This window comes from Mastomys coucha, unplaced genomic scaffold (assembly GCF_008632895.1).
Source record: "Mastomys coucha isolate ucsf_1 unplaced genomic scaffold, UCSF_Mcou_1 pScaffold12, whole genome shotgun sequence".
NCBI lineage: Eukaryota > Metazoa > Chordata > Mammalia > Rodentia > Muridae > Mastomys > Mastomys coucha.
The window spans coordinates 16,272,169-16,292,667 of NW_022196894.1; the positions used below are offsets into that span (position 1 = coordinate 16,272,169).

General features: G+C 35.3%; 1 pseudogene; it reads right to left on the bottom strand.

The window, feature by feature from the left end:
* The window catches only part of LOC116086241, a 71,427-nt pseudogene that overhangs the window by 35,155 nt on the left and 15,773 nt on the right, over positions 1–20,499 (bottom strand).

Genomic DNA, 20,499 nt, shown 5'->3' on the forward strand with positions numbered 1-20,499 from the left:
AGAATCAAGATTGGATTGTTTTTCCAGTTTCCACTTGTGAGACTGAGGACTTCTATTTTGGGGGTTAGCATCACAGAGTTAACAATCACCTAGCATCCTTCAGGCTTAAAGTGCTAGGAGAGGAAATGAGGCTCTGGGGAGAGTAAGCCAGGCTTAGTGATGCTTACCTATAAATCAGTGCAGAATTAGAGGATAGGGAATATCTTTAAATTTAATGCCAGTCTGGTCTACAAAGAAAGTTCTAGGACAACCTCCCTCTTCTGCCTCAGAGCTGAGATTGAAGCTATGTGCATAACATGGCTTATTTATTTATTCATTTATTTATTTAGAGACAGAGCATCACTTTGGAGTCTATCTGGAACTCCCTATGTATACGATGTTGATCTTCAACTCACAGAGATCTACCTTCCTCTAGCTCCCCAGGACTGGGTAAAGATGTAGAGTACCACGCCTGCCTATTTCCATTTTTGATAGGACTTCTCAAGCAGCCCCGGCTGTCTTCAGTCTCACTGTCTCTCTGAGGTTAACCTTGAACTTCTGTCTCACTTCCCTAAGTGCTAGGTTTATAATTTTATGCTCCCACATGGGGTTTTATGCAGTGCAGTGGATTGAACTCAGGGCTTCCTATTGGCTACACAAGGATTACAGAGAAGTCCTTCCTTAGTCCAGACCATAAAGCTGCCTCGTTTTCTCTTTTACATATCCAGATACCTGCAATTGCATACTGATTTTTTGAAGCAAATTGAGCCTCTGTATGCTATTATTTTCATCAAATTTTTGGGGAAGGACACAGGGATCAACTGAGACAAAGAAAATCTACCCTACACTCAGAGCCTATGCAATGGGGTACAACTGACAGAGGGGCCCAGATTTCTGATCTGGTCATTTGGAGATGAAGGCCTGCTGGAAGCCTCCCAGCCTGGAGGGGGTTGAAAGGAGATATAGAGCAGTATTCTGCTGTGGTGTTAAAGACTGATGGTATCCAGATGTTCTATATCTCTAACTATAATGAATGCTGATATCTTCTAAAAATCCCTAAAAAATCTTTGTTCATTCTGAGGATTAAAACCTGCTGCCTTAGGCAATTAACACCTGTACCCTAACATCAGGGGTATAACTAATGCAGCCTCAGTTCAATCTCCTGAGGAGTTGAAGGACTCAAACTTACAGCCTGCTAGTTGAAGTTGAAGAAAGCAAAGGGGACACTTTCAAAAATGATTTTAGTGTTCATTTCTAAGTTGTAAACAGTGAGTGTCCTATGAAAACTCTCTAAGAAAAAGGGGAAAAGCAGAATGATCTGGAGCAGGACAAGGGAAAATTGTGCTCCTCACATTTTCCCCAGCATCTTTCAGAAGACATGATCGCATGGTAAAATTTACACATAAATTCAAATCATAAATTGAATAAGAAGTTTACAAGAGTGACTGTTTACATGCATATTCATTATTCTAATTCTTCTAAGCCCACCTACTTCAGCTTTTAATTAATTAACTCCCCAATTCTTCACAGAAATTTTTGTTGTTTTTGGATTTTTGCTTACTTGCTTTATTGATTGATTGTTCCTTTATTTCAATTTTGTCTTTTTCTTAAACTCATCTAATCATCCAGGATGCCCACCCACCCCGTCAGGAACCACTCCTCCAACTCTGTTGCAGGCTGCCTTCCACACAAATTACCAGGACCTACTCTGCACAGCTTCCCCACAAGTTTGCTGCCAGACTAGACCAGAACTTGAAGTAGTAGGACACTGAATGGGGGTTCTGTACCCTTCAGATACAGCTGATCCTGCCTAACTTCTCACATTGTGAGTATAGCTCCCTGGGCTAAAAATGCATACAACTAAACAATCACTCTGAATTCTGATACCCAGAACAGATACCCCAAACAAAGTAAAACTAAGATAAAACATCCTTGGCTCAAACCACAAACCATATATGTGTACTAAAGGAAGGAAATTTAAATGATATTCAAGAAAAAGAACTGAAACAGAGTCATGATAAAAGAGATTGAAGTCTGTAAACCATGTAAATCACCTGAAAGAGGACATGAACACATTGATTCCTGGGCAAGAAAATAATAGCAGTTGCCTGAAGGAAATAAGAACATTATGGGATATGAAAATTGAGTTCAATAGGTGCTTAGAAATACCAAAAAAATAAAACCCTGAAAAAATGCAGTAAAGCAAATAATAACAACTCATAGAGAACTTGTGGGAGACAGATTATCAGACTTGAAGAAAAGTTGGAGGAGCTTGATACCTCAGTCAAAGAAAATGATGAATTAAAATAATGTTAGGCACAATATTATTTACTGCTTGAAGGATGAGGTAATACAGGGAAACTCTTTTGGAAAACTGTCTAGATTTTTGTCATAAGAAAGAAAGAGAGAAAGAGAGAAAGAGAGAAAGAAAGAAAGACAGGAAGAAAGAGAGAAAGGAGAAAAGAAAGATAGAAAGAAAGGAAGAAGGAAAACTAGAAATAGAACTAAAATACATACTGCACTGTTTAGCCATTTGTTTAAAGTTGAATTCCTGATTGTTCTCTATAATTCTCTATGTACACTCATGCATATCTGCATAGGCTAGGGAAAAAAAGTCTCCTTAGAGACCATAGCTAGGAAGTCATCCTTTTCTCATATAACCTCTGAGGGTCAAAACCTGTTCTGATGATTGTGACAGGTTAAAGTGGATTCTAGCTCAGCATGGATTTTGGAGCTCAGAAGCACAAGCCCAGACCTAGAGTTCTGAGCCAATGGACACCTTTCAGATTGCAGGGCTACTGGTTTCCTGTCATGTTGAGTTTTATATGTTCCCATATTGTGCTTATGAAAAAAATTATGTCACATGTTAATTGATTCTGCATATGTGAATATATTAAACATATTTGTGATTAATAATGCATCTGAGTTGAGTTAAGGAAAGAAATAAGAGCCTTTCCCCTAGAGGCATTTACCTAAGTGTGGGTCCAAAGTTGAATTCTTTACCTCATGTTCCCTGTGCCTTGCATCCTCTGTGTGTCTGTTCTGTTCATTTCAATCTGTAACATCCTGAAGGCTGCCCTGTGTATCACTCCCTATGTGTCTACCTTCTGTCTCCAAGTTTGTGTCTATCTGTATAATCTGTATGTATGTCTGTTGGCTATTTGTATCACTCTCAGATGTAAAGGCTAGGGGCTATGCAGTAAAGAATTCATGGAGGGGGAACCAAGAAGAGGGGCCAACATTCAGACTGTAAATACATAAAATAATTACTTTTAATAATTAATAAAATAAATGGAAACAGAAAAAAGTAGAAGAAACAAAGAACAACAGAAAGAATTAAGGAAATGAGCTTGTTCTTTGAAGAAAATCAACAAGTTACACAAAACCTTAGCCAAACTAACTAAAAGCCAGAGAGACAGTAATCAATTTAAGAAAATAGGAAATTGAAAAACACGTAACTATGGACACTGAGGAAGTTTAGAAAATCATTAAGTCTTTCTTGAAAAACTTATACTCCACAAAATTGAGAAATATAAAAGAAATGGATGATCTTCTAGACATATAAAAATTACCAAAGCTTAATCTAGAACAGGTAAACTATCTGAATAGTCTTATAAACCTTGAGGAAATAGAAGTAGTTATTAATAGTCTCCCAACTAACAACAACAAAAAAGAGATGTCCTGGGATAGATGGATTTAGTTCACAATTCTGACAGACTTTCAAAGACCTAATGCCAATATTTCCAGGGATGCAAAAGTGATTCAATGTACAAAAATCTACCAACATAATTGTAATACTCAGGGTTTTCTAGAGTCACAGAACTTATGGAATGTCTCTATATATTAAGAAAATTTAATGTAATGACTTGCAGTCTGCAGTCCAACTAACCCAACAATGAAAACTAGCGAATGGGAAGACCAAGAAGCTCAGTCCCATGAGGCGAGGTCTTCTGTATAACCAAGATTCCTGAAGAAGTAGGTTCCAACAGATGTGCTGGTAAGTAAGTGCAAGGAAGTGTAGAAGAGTGAGACTTCTTGCTTCCGCCATCCTTATGCAGGCCGCCAGCAGAAGGTATGCCCCATATTAAAAGTGTACACAACCATGACTTGTTTTGGAATTTGCTCTGTGACAGACTGGCCTTGCTCTGAGAGTTCTGCTTGCCTCATTTTCCTGCAGTTAAAGGTATATACCACCTTGTCTAGGTCTAAGCATCTCATAGCCAATATACCTCAAGATCTGAATAATAGTGTGTGCCATTCCATGTCAAGATATTGATCAGAAGCCTGTTTCTTAAAGCCTGATATTTTGATCACAGGTGTTCCTTCCATTTCTAGATTTTACTTTATTTCAGGTGTAGTCAAGTTGATAACCAGGAATAGCCATCATAATAATGCACCATATTTTTTTTAAAAGTGAAAGGAAAACCCTACATAAATATCTCACTACACACCAAAAATGTGTTTGACAAAATCCAGCACCACTTTAGGATAAGTTTGGAGAGAGAAGGGATACAAGGGGGCATACCTAAACAAAATATAGGCAATGTACAGCAAGCCAATAACTAAAATAAAATTAAATTGAGAAAAACTTAAAGCATTTCCACTACAAACAGTGACAAGGAAAGACTGTCCACTCTCCCCATGTCTCTTCAATATAGTACTAGAAGTTCTAGATCAAGCAATAAGGCAACTAACAGATATCAAGGGGATACAATTTGGAAAGGAAGAAATCACTATTTATATTTTCAGATGATATGATAATATATAAGTGTGCCAAAAAAATTCTACCAGAAAACAACAGTTGTCAAAAATCTTAGCAAAGTGTCTGCATATACTTATCGACTTAAAGAAATCACTAGCCCTCCTCCATACAAAGTGATAAACAGACTGAAAAAGAAGTTAGGGAAACAGAACCCTTCATAATAGCCATGAACAAAATAAGATACATTCATTTACCTCTAACCAAGCATGTGAAAACCTGAATGACAAGAACTTCAAGTATCTGAAGAAAGAAACAAGAAGTGGAAAGACTTCCCTTGCTCATTTATCGACAGGAGTAACATAATGAATATGTCCATCTTACCAAAAAGCAATCTACAGGTTCAGTGCAATTCCCATCAAAATTCAAGAAAAATTCTTCACAGATCTTGAAAAAATATCTCAACATCATATGAAAAAATTTTAAAAAGACCCACAGGATAGATAAAATATTCCTGAACAACAACAACAAAAGAACTTCTGAAGACATCAATATCCATAACTTTAAGCTGCACTGCAGAAGAATAGTAATAAAATTTGCATGGTATCGGTAGAGAAATAGATAAGTGGATCAATGGAATTCAATTGAAGACGGAAAAATAAACCCACATACCTATGGACAATTGATTTTTAACAAAGGAGATAAAACCAGACATTGTAAAGACCTCATTATAAATCCAAGCATACTTAATCTAATAGAACAAAGAGTGGGGAATAGCCTTGAACTTGTTGGAGCAGAAGATAGCTTCCTAAAAGAAATACCAAAGGCTCTAACAGTAAGGTCAAGAATTAATAAAGGTCAAGAATTCATAAAGAATATGAAACACTTCTATAAGTCAAGACACCATCCTCAGAATCCTATAGATTAGGAAAAGATCTTCACTAGCTTTACATTGACAGATGAAGACTTCTGCTTCTAAGGGGAATGGGAAGAAACTTGTGTGAGGGGTTACTGGGAGGGGAGGAAGGGCTGATATTGGGATCTAATGTGAATAAATAACGTCAACCGAAAAGATACACATGAAGAATCGGAAGACATTCATTTACATGGAAAACAGAAGAAAAGAAACAGGACATGTGAATGTGCACATACTGCTGCTTGTACCATGAAATGTGGAGTGTCTAAAGAATTCTGCAAATATTTCAGACCAAAATAAAATCTAGAAACATGAATTTTCCTAATTTTACAATTGTAAGGAACACATGGCCCCAGAAGGTATTTTTCCTGGAGCTGTAAAGCTGCTCTCTGCTGTGGCCCCGAGAATGCTGTGGGGCTACATTCACTGCTCCCTGGCCCCAAGCTGCAGCCCCAGTTAACCATGGAAACCAAGCCAGAGAGAGTGTGTGTGTTAGGGTGGTAAGGCAGCTCATGAAGTAATGTGTGAAATGCCTTAGTTAGGATTGGCTTAATTTAGCTTAAAAACTCTGATCTGGCTCTGCAACTCCCTTAAGTCCTGGGGCCCAATGGAAATACATCGAGCTGAGAGTCAATCCAGGATGTCTGCTGCCCAGACAAGACAAGCCTGCGCCTCCGCGCTCTAGCTCCAACACATCAGAAAAGCATCAAGAAGGAGTGGTAAGTAAGCCTTATCTGAATGCTGTCCTCAAGCCAGGCTAGAAGCCAGACCAGAAGGTTAGTGAAGCACGCATGCCTCTGTGTGTGTGTGTGTGTGTGTGTGTGTGTGTGTGTGTGTGTGTGTGTGTCTGTGTGTGTCTGTGTGTGTCTGTCTGTGTGAACAAGTGTGGTCTCATCTCGCCATTTACTTGTTTATTGCTGTTTATGAATAAATGAGCTGTTAGGACTTTTCCTCTGAGTTAGAGAATTTACTTTCTGCCTCTGTCATTAACCCGGATTCATGACATTTCATGACAACAATACACTACAATTACAACAAATATCATTTAGTATGTATATTAACATACAAAGAGATAAGACTAGAATGGTGATCTCATCATTGACATGCACAGTTCTGTAAATTTTAATTTCCCTAATATTTATTCTTATATAGAAAATCAATCACATGGACATTAGGAAAATCATGCAAATAATCAGTCTTGAAACAGGAAAATAATATTTAAAATAGTTTCATGCAGATTCAATTATAGAGACAGAAAATGAAGAATAAATTTTTACCACATTTGTTTTCATACTTTTTCAATAGATTTTTTTAAATTTTAGCTAGGGATTATCTATTTTCAAAGCACATATGTATATGCTCTCTGTCTGTTGTCAACTGCACTCAGAAAAAGGCATCAGATGTCCAAAATTGACATTTAGGATAGTTGTCAGTCACCAAGTGGGTTGGGCATTGAACCAATTTTCTATTTTTAAAAAAGCAACTCTATTAACTGGTATACCATCTCAACAGCCCTTCAATGGTATCTGCCCATTTCAGTCCTAGTCTTCTGAAGCCTTGATCATTCCTACCTGAAAACCTAAAAAATCCCTGGTACTTTTGCTACAGTCTCTTTTCACTGCACATTCTAACACTCTTTGTTCTACTCCTCAGTTGAAATAGTCATGCTTATCACTGACCCCTGCACATGAGAAATATATTCTTCAGAAATTACCTGGACTTCTAACAGTTCTCTGCTCAATAGATAAAGAGAAAACAATGTAGAAGATTCCTTAGAAGCCTACTCAGTTACAGAGTTTCAGATTACAGAAAATCCTTATGGAGCATTTTAAGTTAGCGTAACTTGAGTCCCACCAATTTTAATCACAGGTCAATCTAAGACCAACAGTGTAAATGGGACAAAATGATTGGGATGAGGGTAGTTAGTGTACAGAATTAAGTTCCTGAAATTTTCATGGAACAAACTATGAAGAATGACTTATGCCTCCAGTAAAGAACAATATGAAGTACTGAAAGAATCATGCAATGACCCCTTCTTCTCTGAGAATCTCAGTTTTCTCTGTAACACGTAATATTCACTCACACAATGGTCATACATTTGCATGGTATTTTCCTCAGAAACTAGAAGGAAGAGCAAGAGATAAAGCAAGATAACTATTCTTACCCATGAAAAACACACAGATGCAATTCTTCAGCATCTAATCTCTGCACAAAGCAAGATGAACAGAGTCTAAGTATTGACCTTCCACTTAAGAAGGGTCCATAGTCACAGCCATGACTGTTAAAAAATTTTGAATCACAAGAGAAGTGGGTGTCTGTGCTAGACGTTTTCTTGCACCACTTTAATACCAGTACCAAGAAGGCAGACTCAGACAGATACATCATCAGATCTTACTTGGTGTACAAGGTGATTTCTGATGGAGATAGAGAAAATAATCTCATTCAATAAAAAAATCAAAAGTAATCAACAGAGTACCACATTAGACATGTGTACATGGGAATAATGCATTTCTCAGATGGAGAGAAAAGACACAGAATTTTTCTCATAGTTACCTGATGAGGATTATTTAAAAATTGATTAATATTGTTATATTAATCTATAATGAATTTTCAAACTATATAAACATTGTAGCCTATTATGAACACACATCATCATACATAGTGTGTTTTTTCAGACTCTAAGGTATAATACTAATAAATCAGTACATGAGGACATATTTATGAATGCTGTATTTATATCAGTCATATATATCAGATGAAAAATTAATATGGAGTATTTTATTGTTTAATAAATGTTTATACAACCATAAATTTAAAGAGAGCTAAAACTTAAAAAAATGCTAAAATACCCCTTAAGATTGAATCAAAATACTATCAGTACTTAAGGAACTAAGAGCTAAAAAACTCCCTGGGAATGCATAATATCCAAGGGCAAAGATCTTCACTAGGATATTGATAAAATAGCAGAGTTAGAAGGCTTGGATGTATGTGAATTGTACCAGCTTTGTACCTACCTCCAGGAAAAATTAACCATGTTTGCAAACAACAGATAAGTACGTCCTCTCAGAAATAATTATGTAAGTATCCAGGCAACAATAAGATGAATAAAAAAATCAGGATAAGTCACACTTGCATATTCAGAATTTTAACAACACAGTTAAGGAATGCACAATAGGATTTGAGAGTTAGTGTTCTTATGAGCAGTAGTGGTCTCAATCATAGTCTTGGTCCTGTCTGTCCACTAGTACAGCCCCTCCTTAGACCTGGGAGTTTCCATGGTTTCTTAGTTGAAGTTCCTGCTACTGCTCTGGTGACGGAAAATTTTACCAAGGCCTAAAATGGTAACAACTACAGTGAAGGGAATTTTTACATTGATTGGAGACCCAAGGCAGTTCCTCCACTCCTAGTTCCACACCATGCAGCTCCAGACTCCCTGACAAGGAGGGGCTTCTGATCAAATTCCCTTCCTTCAGACCCTCAGTCCCTCCAAATTTTTCCCACCCCCAGCCTGTCTCATCAGTTCACACACAGCTGAAGAGGAGTTTCCTTTCCCTGCAAGGTACTACCTGAATCTTTGTGGGTTCCTAAAAATGTAGCCTCTGGAAGTTCCTCTAGGAATGCCCATCAGGCTCCTGTAGTGTGGCTTTTATTACATATCTTACAATGCTCTTCCACAAATAGTAAATGTTCTAAATCCAGTGAGCCTTAGTCTCCATGGTCTTCAAACACATGGTTAATTTCCCTGAGCCAATGACTTGCATATTTCTCAATCTGTACATGCTGTCTTCATCATAACTCCAACAGTGAGTCTACCTGGACCTATTTTGTCCACCATTACTATATGCTTGCTATACCATAGACAAGAAGTATATGTATAAATGGTTATATAATGAAGACAATCATATTGTGTGAGGAGTAAAAGGAAAGATGTGTTTTCATTGTGCACAATTTGAAAATTTCCATGACACTGGAAATATCTGCACATTTGGAATAATGATCTCTCAGTCACCAAGCAGTGAGGCCTAGATCCATTGAACATATAAAATTGGAATCAAGAGAGACTTTCCAGCTGTTTGCAATTTCCAGACTGTTAAGGGCTATTCCAGACACCTAATTCTCAATTGCCTGGTTTATAAGATTCAACATCCCTGATGCAGCACTAGATAGAAGATACCTATAATCATTTGAAAGCAAGGCCCTCTATTGCTTCTACTCCTAGTTAGATTTTACTAATGATGAGGCTCTGTTTCAGCAAAATCCAATACTGAGAATAACATAACGTTATCACTCAGTAATTTTTCACATGTTGAACAATTTTCTTATTTTTAAGATCAAGGAAATATGTAGTGATATGGATTTGTTCATTGTAACATATGATTTTTTCTTAGACCCTAATTTTCTGAAAATTCCTGAATTTAGGATAACTATTCTAATATAATGCTTTAGCTTGGACTAAGGATTTTTTTCATTCTTTTTCAGTACTTCCAAATGCATTTCCAGGATATTTGGATTTCTAAACTGTACATAAGCATGTACCTCATATACTATATAAAGTGATTTCTTTAAAGATTTACAGATTCATGATATTTACATGAATGGACTCATAAATGAAAATAAGAACATAATAAATTAATAGTGAGTTGTTAAGATTCTGAGGTGTATAAAATGTTAGCATTCTGTAGATAACTTAAGAAAAAGTGGAAATCTAATTCAGTCCTTGTTGTATAGTGGAGTATTAAGGCACAACAGGACAGGACAACATAATGGCATCTAATTTGTGTCAATAGGTAGCATTGCCCTGAGACTTCTAAGATATTTTTTCAATTAAGGGGTATTAATGACTTCAGAGACATGCAGGGACATAGCACAGTCTGTATGGCTATCCATAAAAATGTCAAGGTCGTATTTACATGTATTTTTGGTAGACTTATCTTTCATACTCCCTTGAATTCAAGAATGAGAGTAGACTTATTTTGCTGAGGCTCTAAAAACTTCAACATGTTTTTTGTTTTGAGCCTTTTTTAAGGCTTTTTTATTAGATATTTTCTTTATTTACATGTCATATGATTTCTCGTTTCCCCTCCAAAAAACAAAAAAATGAAAACAATGAGAACAAACCCCTGTTGCCTCCCCCTCCCCATGCTTGCCAACCCACCCTTTCCCACTTCTTGGCCCTGGCATTCCCCTACACTGGGGCACAGAATCGTCACAGGGCCAAGGGCCTCTCCTCCCACTGATGATCGACTTTGTAATCCTCTACTATACATATGCTGCCATGTGTATAAGCCTGGAACATTGAACAGAATATTCCCTATTTTAGTGAACACAAATTATCATCTCTGATATAGAGTTTCTAACTTTTGTAATGCTAAACATTGACATAGAATTCAAATTTCTTATGTGGGCAGAATAACCTGAAGTTGAATGAATGCTTTCTCAGTTCTAAAATAATTGGAAATACATGTTTCTCTATGCTCTTAAGCAACCCCTGTAATAGGGTAATTCTAGCCACAAAGGATTGTGATCCACCCATTAAAAATCACTACTACTAAGTTTATGATACAGGTTTAGAAAAATATTCAGGACTTAAGCATGTGTTTCAAGTAAGATATTTCTTGGGGAGATGCAGCGTATATTCATCTAAGTATACCCTGATGAAACTGAAAACAAAAAAATCAAACTTGTTAAATCTATCAACTTTATTGGAGTTATTTACATGAAATGGGGAAGGAGTTGTTGACCAGAGCACACAGGACTCATAATCAGTTGTTACCCTATAACATGAAACCAGCATTTGATAAGAATTATGAATACTGGATACTCGAAGGACACGTCACATCTATAAACATATTTATAAGATAAAGAATATGCAGTTTTGGTGGCTAAGTTTGCCAAAACACTTTTAAGTATAATTTTTCTGAATTTGTTCATTTGAATTAAATATACAAAATGCTGCCAGTTTTATTAGATATTTTGAGGGTTGTATTAAAAAAACCTTAATTAGTTTCCATTTGGAATGGATTATTTCTGTCTCAATGTATGTGTTACACAATACTATATTCTTCTGACTTTTCCACTTGTCTTCATCTTATAATATTTGAGGGTGAACAAGTAAAAAGGTTTAATGAAAACTTTCCTACATTGTCACATTTTCAGAGTTTCTCCCAACACAAATAGTTGACATAATCTACAATTTGTACATTACATGAAGATTTTCACAAGTTTTTCATAATAATACTAATTTTCTATTGTAGATCCTCAACTGTTGAAAAGAATACATCCTGGATAAAACATATGGCATATTTTTTCCAACAAAAATACTTTTCCCACAAAAAATTGTTAGATGTTTTCTCTGACTTCAAATGAAGACTAAGACATTTCTTCATACATTGCATTAGTTAAGTTTCTTGCACGTACGTATTCACTGTTACATTGTAAGAGATAGGCCAAAAGTAAAGGATTCATAGCTTCAATGTATTTGAAAGGTTTCTCACCTATAAGTATTCTGTAATGTATTTTAAGATGATATTTCTTGGTAAAGGATTGTCTAATTCATTTCATTTATAAGCTTTCTCCACTGTATGAAATCTTTGATGATTTCTCAGCCTGATATTGTGAGTAATGAATTTGTCATGTACAAAATATTTGTAAGGTTTACCTCACATATGAATTCTCTAATGACTTCTCATATTAACTTTGTAGGTAAAGCACTTTTCACATTCACTGCATTTGTATCATTTCTTTCCTGCATGAATTCTCTGATGCCTTCTCAGACTAAATTTGTTGGTAAAGAATCACTACATTTGTAAGGTTTCTCTCCTATATGAATTCTCTGATGAATGTTAAGATGGAATTTTTTTTGGTAAAGCATTTGTCACATTCACTACATTTGTAAAGTTTCTCTCCTGTATGAATTCTCTGATAACTGTGAAGATGGAATTGTTGGGTAAAGCATTTGTCACATTAAATACATTTGTAAGGTTTCTCTCCTGCATGAATTCTCTGATGCCTTCTCAGACTAAATTTGTGGGTAAAGTGTTTGTCACATTCAGTACATTTGTAAGGTTTCTCTCCGGTATGAATTCTCTGATGAATATTAAGATAGAATGTTTTGGTAAAGCATTTGTCACATTCATTGCATTGCTAAGGTTTCTCTCCTGTATGAATTCTCTGATAAATACTAAGTTGTGATTGGCAGACAAAGCATTTGTCACATTCAATACAATGGTAAGGCTTCTCCCCTGTATAAATTCTCCGATGCCTTCTCAGACTAACTTTTTTGCATAAAACATGTGTCATATTCACTGCATTTGTTACATTTCTCTCCTGTATGAAATCTCTGATGCATACTAAAATTGAATTTGTGTGTAAAATTTTGTCACATTCACTGCATTCATAAAGGTGCTGCCCTGTATGAATTCCCTGTTGAATATTAAGTAGGGATTGTTGGGTAAAACATTTGTCACTTTCACTACATTTATAAGGTTTCTTTCCTGAATAAATTCTCAGCTGTCTTTGAAGTTTGTCTCTCTCTGTAAAGTGTCCTTCAAATTCACTACATTTGTAAGGGTTCATTCCAGTACTGTTTAGTTTCAGCATGAGCTTTTGTTTAGAGACAAAATCCTTATCAAATTCTGTATTTCTGTTGTGTTCTTTCTTCTCTATTTGGATTCTGTGATTGAGACTAATGATAGAACCCACATTTAAACATTTTACAGAGACCTTTTGCTTGCAAACTTCTTTAATTTTCCCAGGTTTATGGTTTTCTTTTGTTTGAGAATTGAAGGGAGACATTGTTGTGGTTAGTTTTACAAGGTGTACTTTGCATGGATTCATGAATCACATTCCTAAGCACTTTATATTTAGAAGGCTTTTCTTGAATATTCATGTGATCATGGACAATGTACTCGTTGTCTTGATCTAAGACCTTCCCATACTTTCCACATATGCAATGATTTTCTGATAAAAAGACCACAATTAAGTATGATAGGGATTACTTATATGAGGAGTAAGTGATTCAATAATCAGTGATCTCTTAGATTCATACTCTCAAGAGAAGTTTTTCTTTTTTTTAATCATTGTATGTATCCTCAGAAGAACCTCAAATCTGATCCATAGCAAATAAATGGAAATGATGATAGCCTTCTAAATCTTATTTTAAAATTGTACCACATACCCATATCATAAATATTAGCCCAGAATTGCTCCTATAATAAGGAAATAGAGGGACAAAGAATGGATCATAGACTGAAGGAAAGGCCATCCAGACACCGCCCCAAAATAGATGCAGATCCTTGTATCAAAGCCCTGGTCTGAGCCCAGGGATCCCAATGGAGGAATTAATGGAAGGACTGAAAGAGCTGAATGGGTTTTTGACCACATATGAAGAACAACAGCATCAAACAACCAGACCACCAGAGCTCCCAAGGACTAAACCACCATCCAAAGAGTACACATGGAGGGACCTATGGCTCTACCTGCATATGTAACAGAGCATTGCCTTATCTGGCATCGATGGGAGGGGATGTCCTTGGTCCTGTGAAGGCTCAATGCCCAAGCATAGGAGAATCTTAGTGCAGTGAGTTGGCAGTCTTTGTGTGTGAGGGGAAGGGGTATCCTCATAGAAGCAGGAGGGAGGGGGTATGGGATAAGGGGAACTGAGAAGGGAGATAACATTTGAAATGTAAATAAATAAAATGATGAATAAAAAAGAAAAGAGTACTTTGCAGAAGCTAGGGCAAATAAGTGGTTGAACAGTAATGAAATTTCAGAAATTAGATCTCTGAAGAATATCTCTAGTTGTATGGTTACAATTTGATTCAGAATGACATTGTGTAGCTTCAGTCTGGTATAAATTTATGATGTAACTGACATTGTCAGGAAAATCAATAAGTGGATTTGTTTCAACATCCAAAATGCTAAGATAAACATCATGTTGCCCTAGAACTAAATACAGACACCAAATGTCAAAAAGTTAATGAAAAGAAAATTCTCCAAACCAACAGTTCTATATCTACTTGAACCTTGTGCAATTTTAAAATCATAAAGAAGGAACAATTTAAAGCAATGGTAAGATTATAGCACAACAACTATTAAATGTTTAGAAATATAATTCCTTGTTCTGGATATTTAAATTTTTTTAACCTGAACAGCTTGACTAAAGCCAGATGAGAGGTAAAGAGAGAGCTCAGAGAATATAGCACTGGTTTCTTTTTCAAAAAAGCAGAGCAATTTAAAGGAAACACAATGAAAAAAGTAGATTTTAACCTGAATTTCAGTGGTCTCTGGACATTTCAGAGAGTTGACATAATCACAGAGTAGAAAAACTGAAAGAAAACATCAGGAATTCAACAAGAAGTACATTCTTACACACAAACAATAGATTGTTCTAATTCTCCAACATCACATCAATATACAATGCCTTCTGAGCAGAATTGAGGCATTCCCATTCCTCCACTGAGAATTCCAAAGCCACATCCTTGAACGTTAACAGAACCTGTAATGGAAAACTACCTACTTGCTACTACAAAATGCTTTCCTACATTAAAAAAATAAGTAATTAAGATATACTTTGTCAAACAGAAGAGGAAAGGAAAATATTGTAGGACAAATATTTTCTAAAAGGTTTATTGAGAAGTGTCTGAAGATATGAATTGCTGCTCTTCCATAGACATTCTAAAGAATGACATTCTGTGGTTTACCAAGGTCTTAGCAGCAAAAGAAAAATTTGCCACCATCACTATTTTCAAAAATTTCATGTGCAGTTTATATAGTATACTGTTGGCATAATCAGTACACATAAAGCAATTTCATAAATACCATATTGTGTTTCACTTGAAAATGATTAGATATATATGTGTGAACAAGTATATGTGGCAATGTACTGCAATGAAGTAGACTCATTTTCTTTGATAAAATTATGTTTATAAATTGAAGAAGAATTATATTAACTCTTCATGAATATTGTATAAATTGTGCCTCATGGTATTAACTGAAAATTTCAATATTCTATTTTGTTAAAGATTTTATTTATTTATTTTATGTGTACGAGTATACTGTAGCTGGAAAGAGGGTTATGAGCCACCATGTAGTTGCTGAGATTTGAACTCAGGACTTTTGGAAGAACAGTCAGTGCTCTTACCTGCTGAGCCATCTCACCAGACCTTAATCTTCTATTTTTAACTTCATTTTTCTTCTTCAGAATTTGACCATCTGTGTATCAGAATTGTAGTTTGCATAGAGAAGTGTGATAATTCTTCCTTTGTTTGTCAAAAACTATAGTATGCAGATTATATACTGTCTGTACAACAAATTCACCTTAAAAATGTAAACCTGGTGCATGAAAAAGTGACTAAAGGGTAAAGGTACTTGCTCTTTCTACATAGAAAACAAATTTAATTCTGTCTAAACATATTGCAGCTCACTACTATGTTTGAGCTCAGTCCCTAGGATTTGGTGCTGTACACTGGGTTCTAGGGGCATAATGTGTCATTCAGTATACATAAAAACATTCAAATAAACACTTATAAACTTAAAGAAAATAGTATTGTAATGAAAAAGAAACATTGCCACAACCCTTCAGTTTTCTCTATGTAATGCATACCTTCACTGAAGAGGATTAACATAGGTTGTAGCAAGTCTTTTCCTTCTAAAGAAAAAGAAACAAGAAAAGGAGATAAAAATTAGGAAGGACATTCATTTTTGTTTGAAAATTAATGGTTTACGCAGAGCACCAAGGCTATCCTTTCTAGAAAATTTTTACTAATAAATGTCATGTGATGAAATACAAAAGAGAAGACCATAGGATTTAAAGTACTTCTAAAGATTGAAACCAAAAAGAGAGGAAATAACCATTTCTATATTGAGAATTTACCACAGGGCCAGTATTTCTCTTGAGACAAATAGATTTCAGGTGTCAATACTTCAATGATTATTGTGCAACATAAAATGTGAAAAAGGAGTTGTCAGAAAACTGAAAGTGCTGGGCAGTGGTGTCTCATGCCTTTAATACCAGCACTTGGGAGGCAGAGGCAGGCAGATTTCTGAGTTCAAGGCCAGTCTTGTCTACAGAGTGAGTTCTAGAACAGTCAGCATTATACAGAGAAACCTTGTCTTGAAAAAGAAAAAAGAAAGAAAGAAAGAAAGAAAGAAAGAAAGAAAGAAAGAAAGAAAGAAAGAAAACTGATATCTGCATCAGCTCACAATTACACCAATGCCCAAATAAAAACAATTTTCTTCCTTCATCTGTGCCTCTAGGGAGCTAATATATTCACTATTAGGATTCAATACAGTGGATCTCATATAATTTTAACTTCTACAAATTATACTCTTCCATATCTTGTTAAATGATATGAATATCTTCACATTTCCATATCCACATTCACAAGCTTATGTCTAGAAACCTGACCATCCCTGAAATGCAATTTTTGTGGTACAAGAGACCTTACTTCCACTCTAATATGACATAACAGAACTTATTCAATGTAGAAAATAGCCATCAATATATTCTTTGAGCATCATTTCAAATAGATGCTCTTTGAGACATGCAGGTCTCCAGTGCAAGAGAAATAATTATATGTCCTTACAATACAAAGTCAAGTCAAAATATAAAGTGGTTATAAACATGAAAGACAAAAACATTAAATGTTCATTATTACAGAGGAAAACAAAGATCATTGAAAAATAAGCCCTTTAGATGACATTACACATGTAGGGAATAAAACTTTGGATAGTTTGAGTAAAAAGGGATTTTTAAAAAGAAATGTGGACAGGACACTGACCTGTAGAGTGTTTACCAGAGATGCACTCTTTCTTTTTGGAGTTCTTCTCCCAGGTTCTGTGTGAGGAACAAAGTTTGGAATTCTTGAAATTTCATATCAATGATTGAACAATTCCAATATGAAATAAATACAACTCCATTATGGACAATGGTAAATCACATAAAAACATTAAAAGCAAAGTGACACTAGCGATCTTGACAACATTTGTACAGTCATGAAAGCACGCAATGATATCTTTAGACTGATAAGGAATATGAGTATAAGCTGAGGATGATTTCTAATCTCAGAAGTCACCAGGCACAAACACAGAGCACATCTAAAACACTAATACTCATGCTGTAAAACACCAATACTCAGGGTTATTAATGAAGTCTTATCTTCCTGGGGCTAGAGTCAAAGAAAAATGGCCAGTGAATGCCAAGACTGATTTCTAGGATTGAATGGAGTTTCATTCTCAATCACACTGTAGTACAATATCTGAGCCTTTGATGAGATTCCAGTTCATTCTACCTAGCAGAAACAGTATACATATTTTCCATGTGTGTTCTGTTGTCTTGGAGTACAAAAGTTCTGTTAAATATGTTGTAGTTCCACATGAAAGCAACAATATACAGCATGGGTCTCCTGACACATATACCAATACATACACACATATGCACACATACATTCATATGCATACATATGTTTTCACATGAATAAAATGTCATTCAGAATGTTGGGATACTATTACTACACAAAGTTGTCATGACCATGGTATCAGCAAATATTCAGCACCTTTTAAGTATTACATTGACTTTATAGCTCATTAATGTCAAATATTTCTCCTAGAATTTAACAGATATATAAATGTTCTCTTTCAAAGACCCTCCCTCAGTAGTTTAGATTGACACTGGGAAATAACAAATGGATGTACTGTAGAGGAAAGTCATGTGAAATGAATGAGAATTTATGAGGAAAAAAATGATTTCCTAGAAACAAGTGAACAAGTAAACTTTCAATGTCATAACACTAGGTCAGGCAATAAGAGACTGCCAACACCCAGGCCATCACCATCAGTGTTTCTTCAAACACTGACTAAGGAATAAACAGATGTACAATGAATTCACAAATTTCTTTAGAAAATCCCACAATAATCTTTCACAGAGAATATTGCAGAATACAAAAAGAAAGGGAATGTGATATAGTTATCACATGAAGCTGACTTTACCTGAATCCAAAAGCAAATGAGCATAAAAATACACACAAAGAAAATAATAACAATACAGGTAAACCAGTATACATTGAAAAAAGTGGTTGGGAGTTAAGTACAGCTGAAAAAGTACTGGTGGAGGCTGATTGTCTAAACAAGCTGCTCTTAAAGGGGACAACAGCTTTCTTCCTGTAATGCTGGTAACAGAAATTAGCTTAAAATTGATAACTCAGGGTATGAGTCATTCTAAACAACAACACGTGGCATGAGTCAACCCAGGAAAACAGGCCTTTAAAGATACTTCTACATTGCGATAATATTTTATGTAATTCTTATCCTAGAAACTAGACTTATAAAAGGATTGAATTTAAAACAATGTCTCTTTAATGATGTGTTACAGGTTGCACTGTCATGCATTCATATGTAAGAATTGGCAGCCAAACTTCATAATATGACAATAATGTTCTTGGTATTGATTTTTAAAAGATTGGATTGTTTAAAACTGTGTTTTGTTTTTCAAAATTATGGTCACACTCTAATATTACAAAAGAAACTTGAAAAGCATGGTTAAAATTTCCAGTGTTCCATTGGCTGCAGTTTGCAGTTTGAATGCAAGCTCAGCATTCTTAGCTCACTGATATTTTGTAATTAGGATGATTGCAAGAGTAATAATAGTTAAAAACAACTGTGGCCACTATGGTCCCAATTCTCCTTTTGCATAAGCTTTATTGGATACAGTTGTAAAAGCAAAATTTAACCCCCCAAGGTTGGAAAGGAGATCTCAGTAAGAATTTATTTAGTATCAAACAGACTCCTGATGAACTGTTTCAAGGAGGTTGTACTACTAAAAACAGCTAGTAGAATTTTCAGAGACCCTCAAGAAGGGGTTCCTTTTGTTACACAATTTTCTTATGAAAACATTAATGCAGCTCTCTGTGGCCATCCAGCCATAAAAAGCAAAGACAGATTTATCTGGATATATTCATTTTTGTGCAAAAATTAGACTCTCATACAATCAGAGTCAAGCTATGTTTACTGCCTTGCAGAGGACTACAGTAAGTACAAGCAATGCTTTCACAGCACAGAGGTGGTAAGGAATGTTTTAAGTATAAATCATCTTAGGAAAAACTGTCCAAAAATTAGAGGCATAGACAGACAGAGAATTGCTCCCCTGGAATATATCCTCACTGTATGCAATGTGCCCACAGCAATTCTTTGACCAAAAAGAACATTAATGTAAAGTCATCTTTCTTAATCTCCAGGAAAAGTTTTAAAATCCTGTTGTGAAGCTGTTGTGGTATTAATAAAGAATTATAGGATAGAATCATGAAAGTGTTTTGGAAAGAATGTCTTAAAAACCTGATGAGACATCTATTCTTTGTTTCAAACAGCAATTAAATTGGTTATTGCAGAATATTGATTGATATTTGGCTTATTATATAGCAAACTTTATAGGCAAAATTAGCAATATGTTTCCTGTAAATTTGTGTATGCATCCCATAAAGAATATATCTATAGCCCTTCTATGGGAGAAAAGTATATGTGATTTAATTATATGTTTATTCTCATGAGTTTCCCTCTACTTCAGTACAAATAACTGAACTACATGCTGTAGTCACTGTTTCTAAAGTGCAGAAATCAAACTTTTAATTTATATACTGATAGCCAATATATATACCTCAGGGTTTACAATTGATTAAAATTGTTCCTTTTTTAGATACTGCTAATTCTGAAATTTTACAATTGTTTATGCACATACAACTCAAGTTAAGAGAAAGTACTGTTCCTTTAAAGTACTGTCTTTGAACTCATTTAAGAATTCATCCTAGACTGCCTGGACAAGACCCTTTAAGGCAATGCCACAGAGGATTTGTATCCCAGGCCAATTATAGGCCTTATACAAGAACAATTTGCCATATAATTTCATTCTTTATAT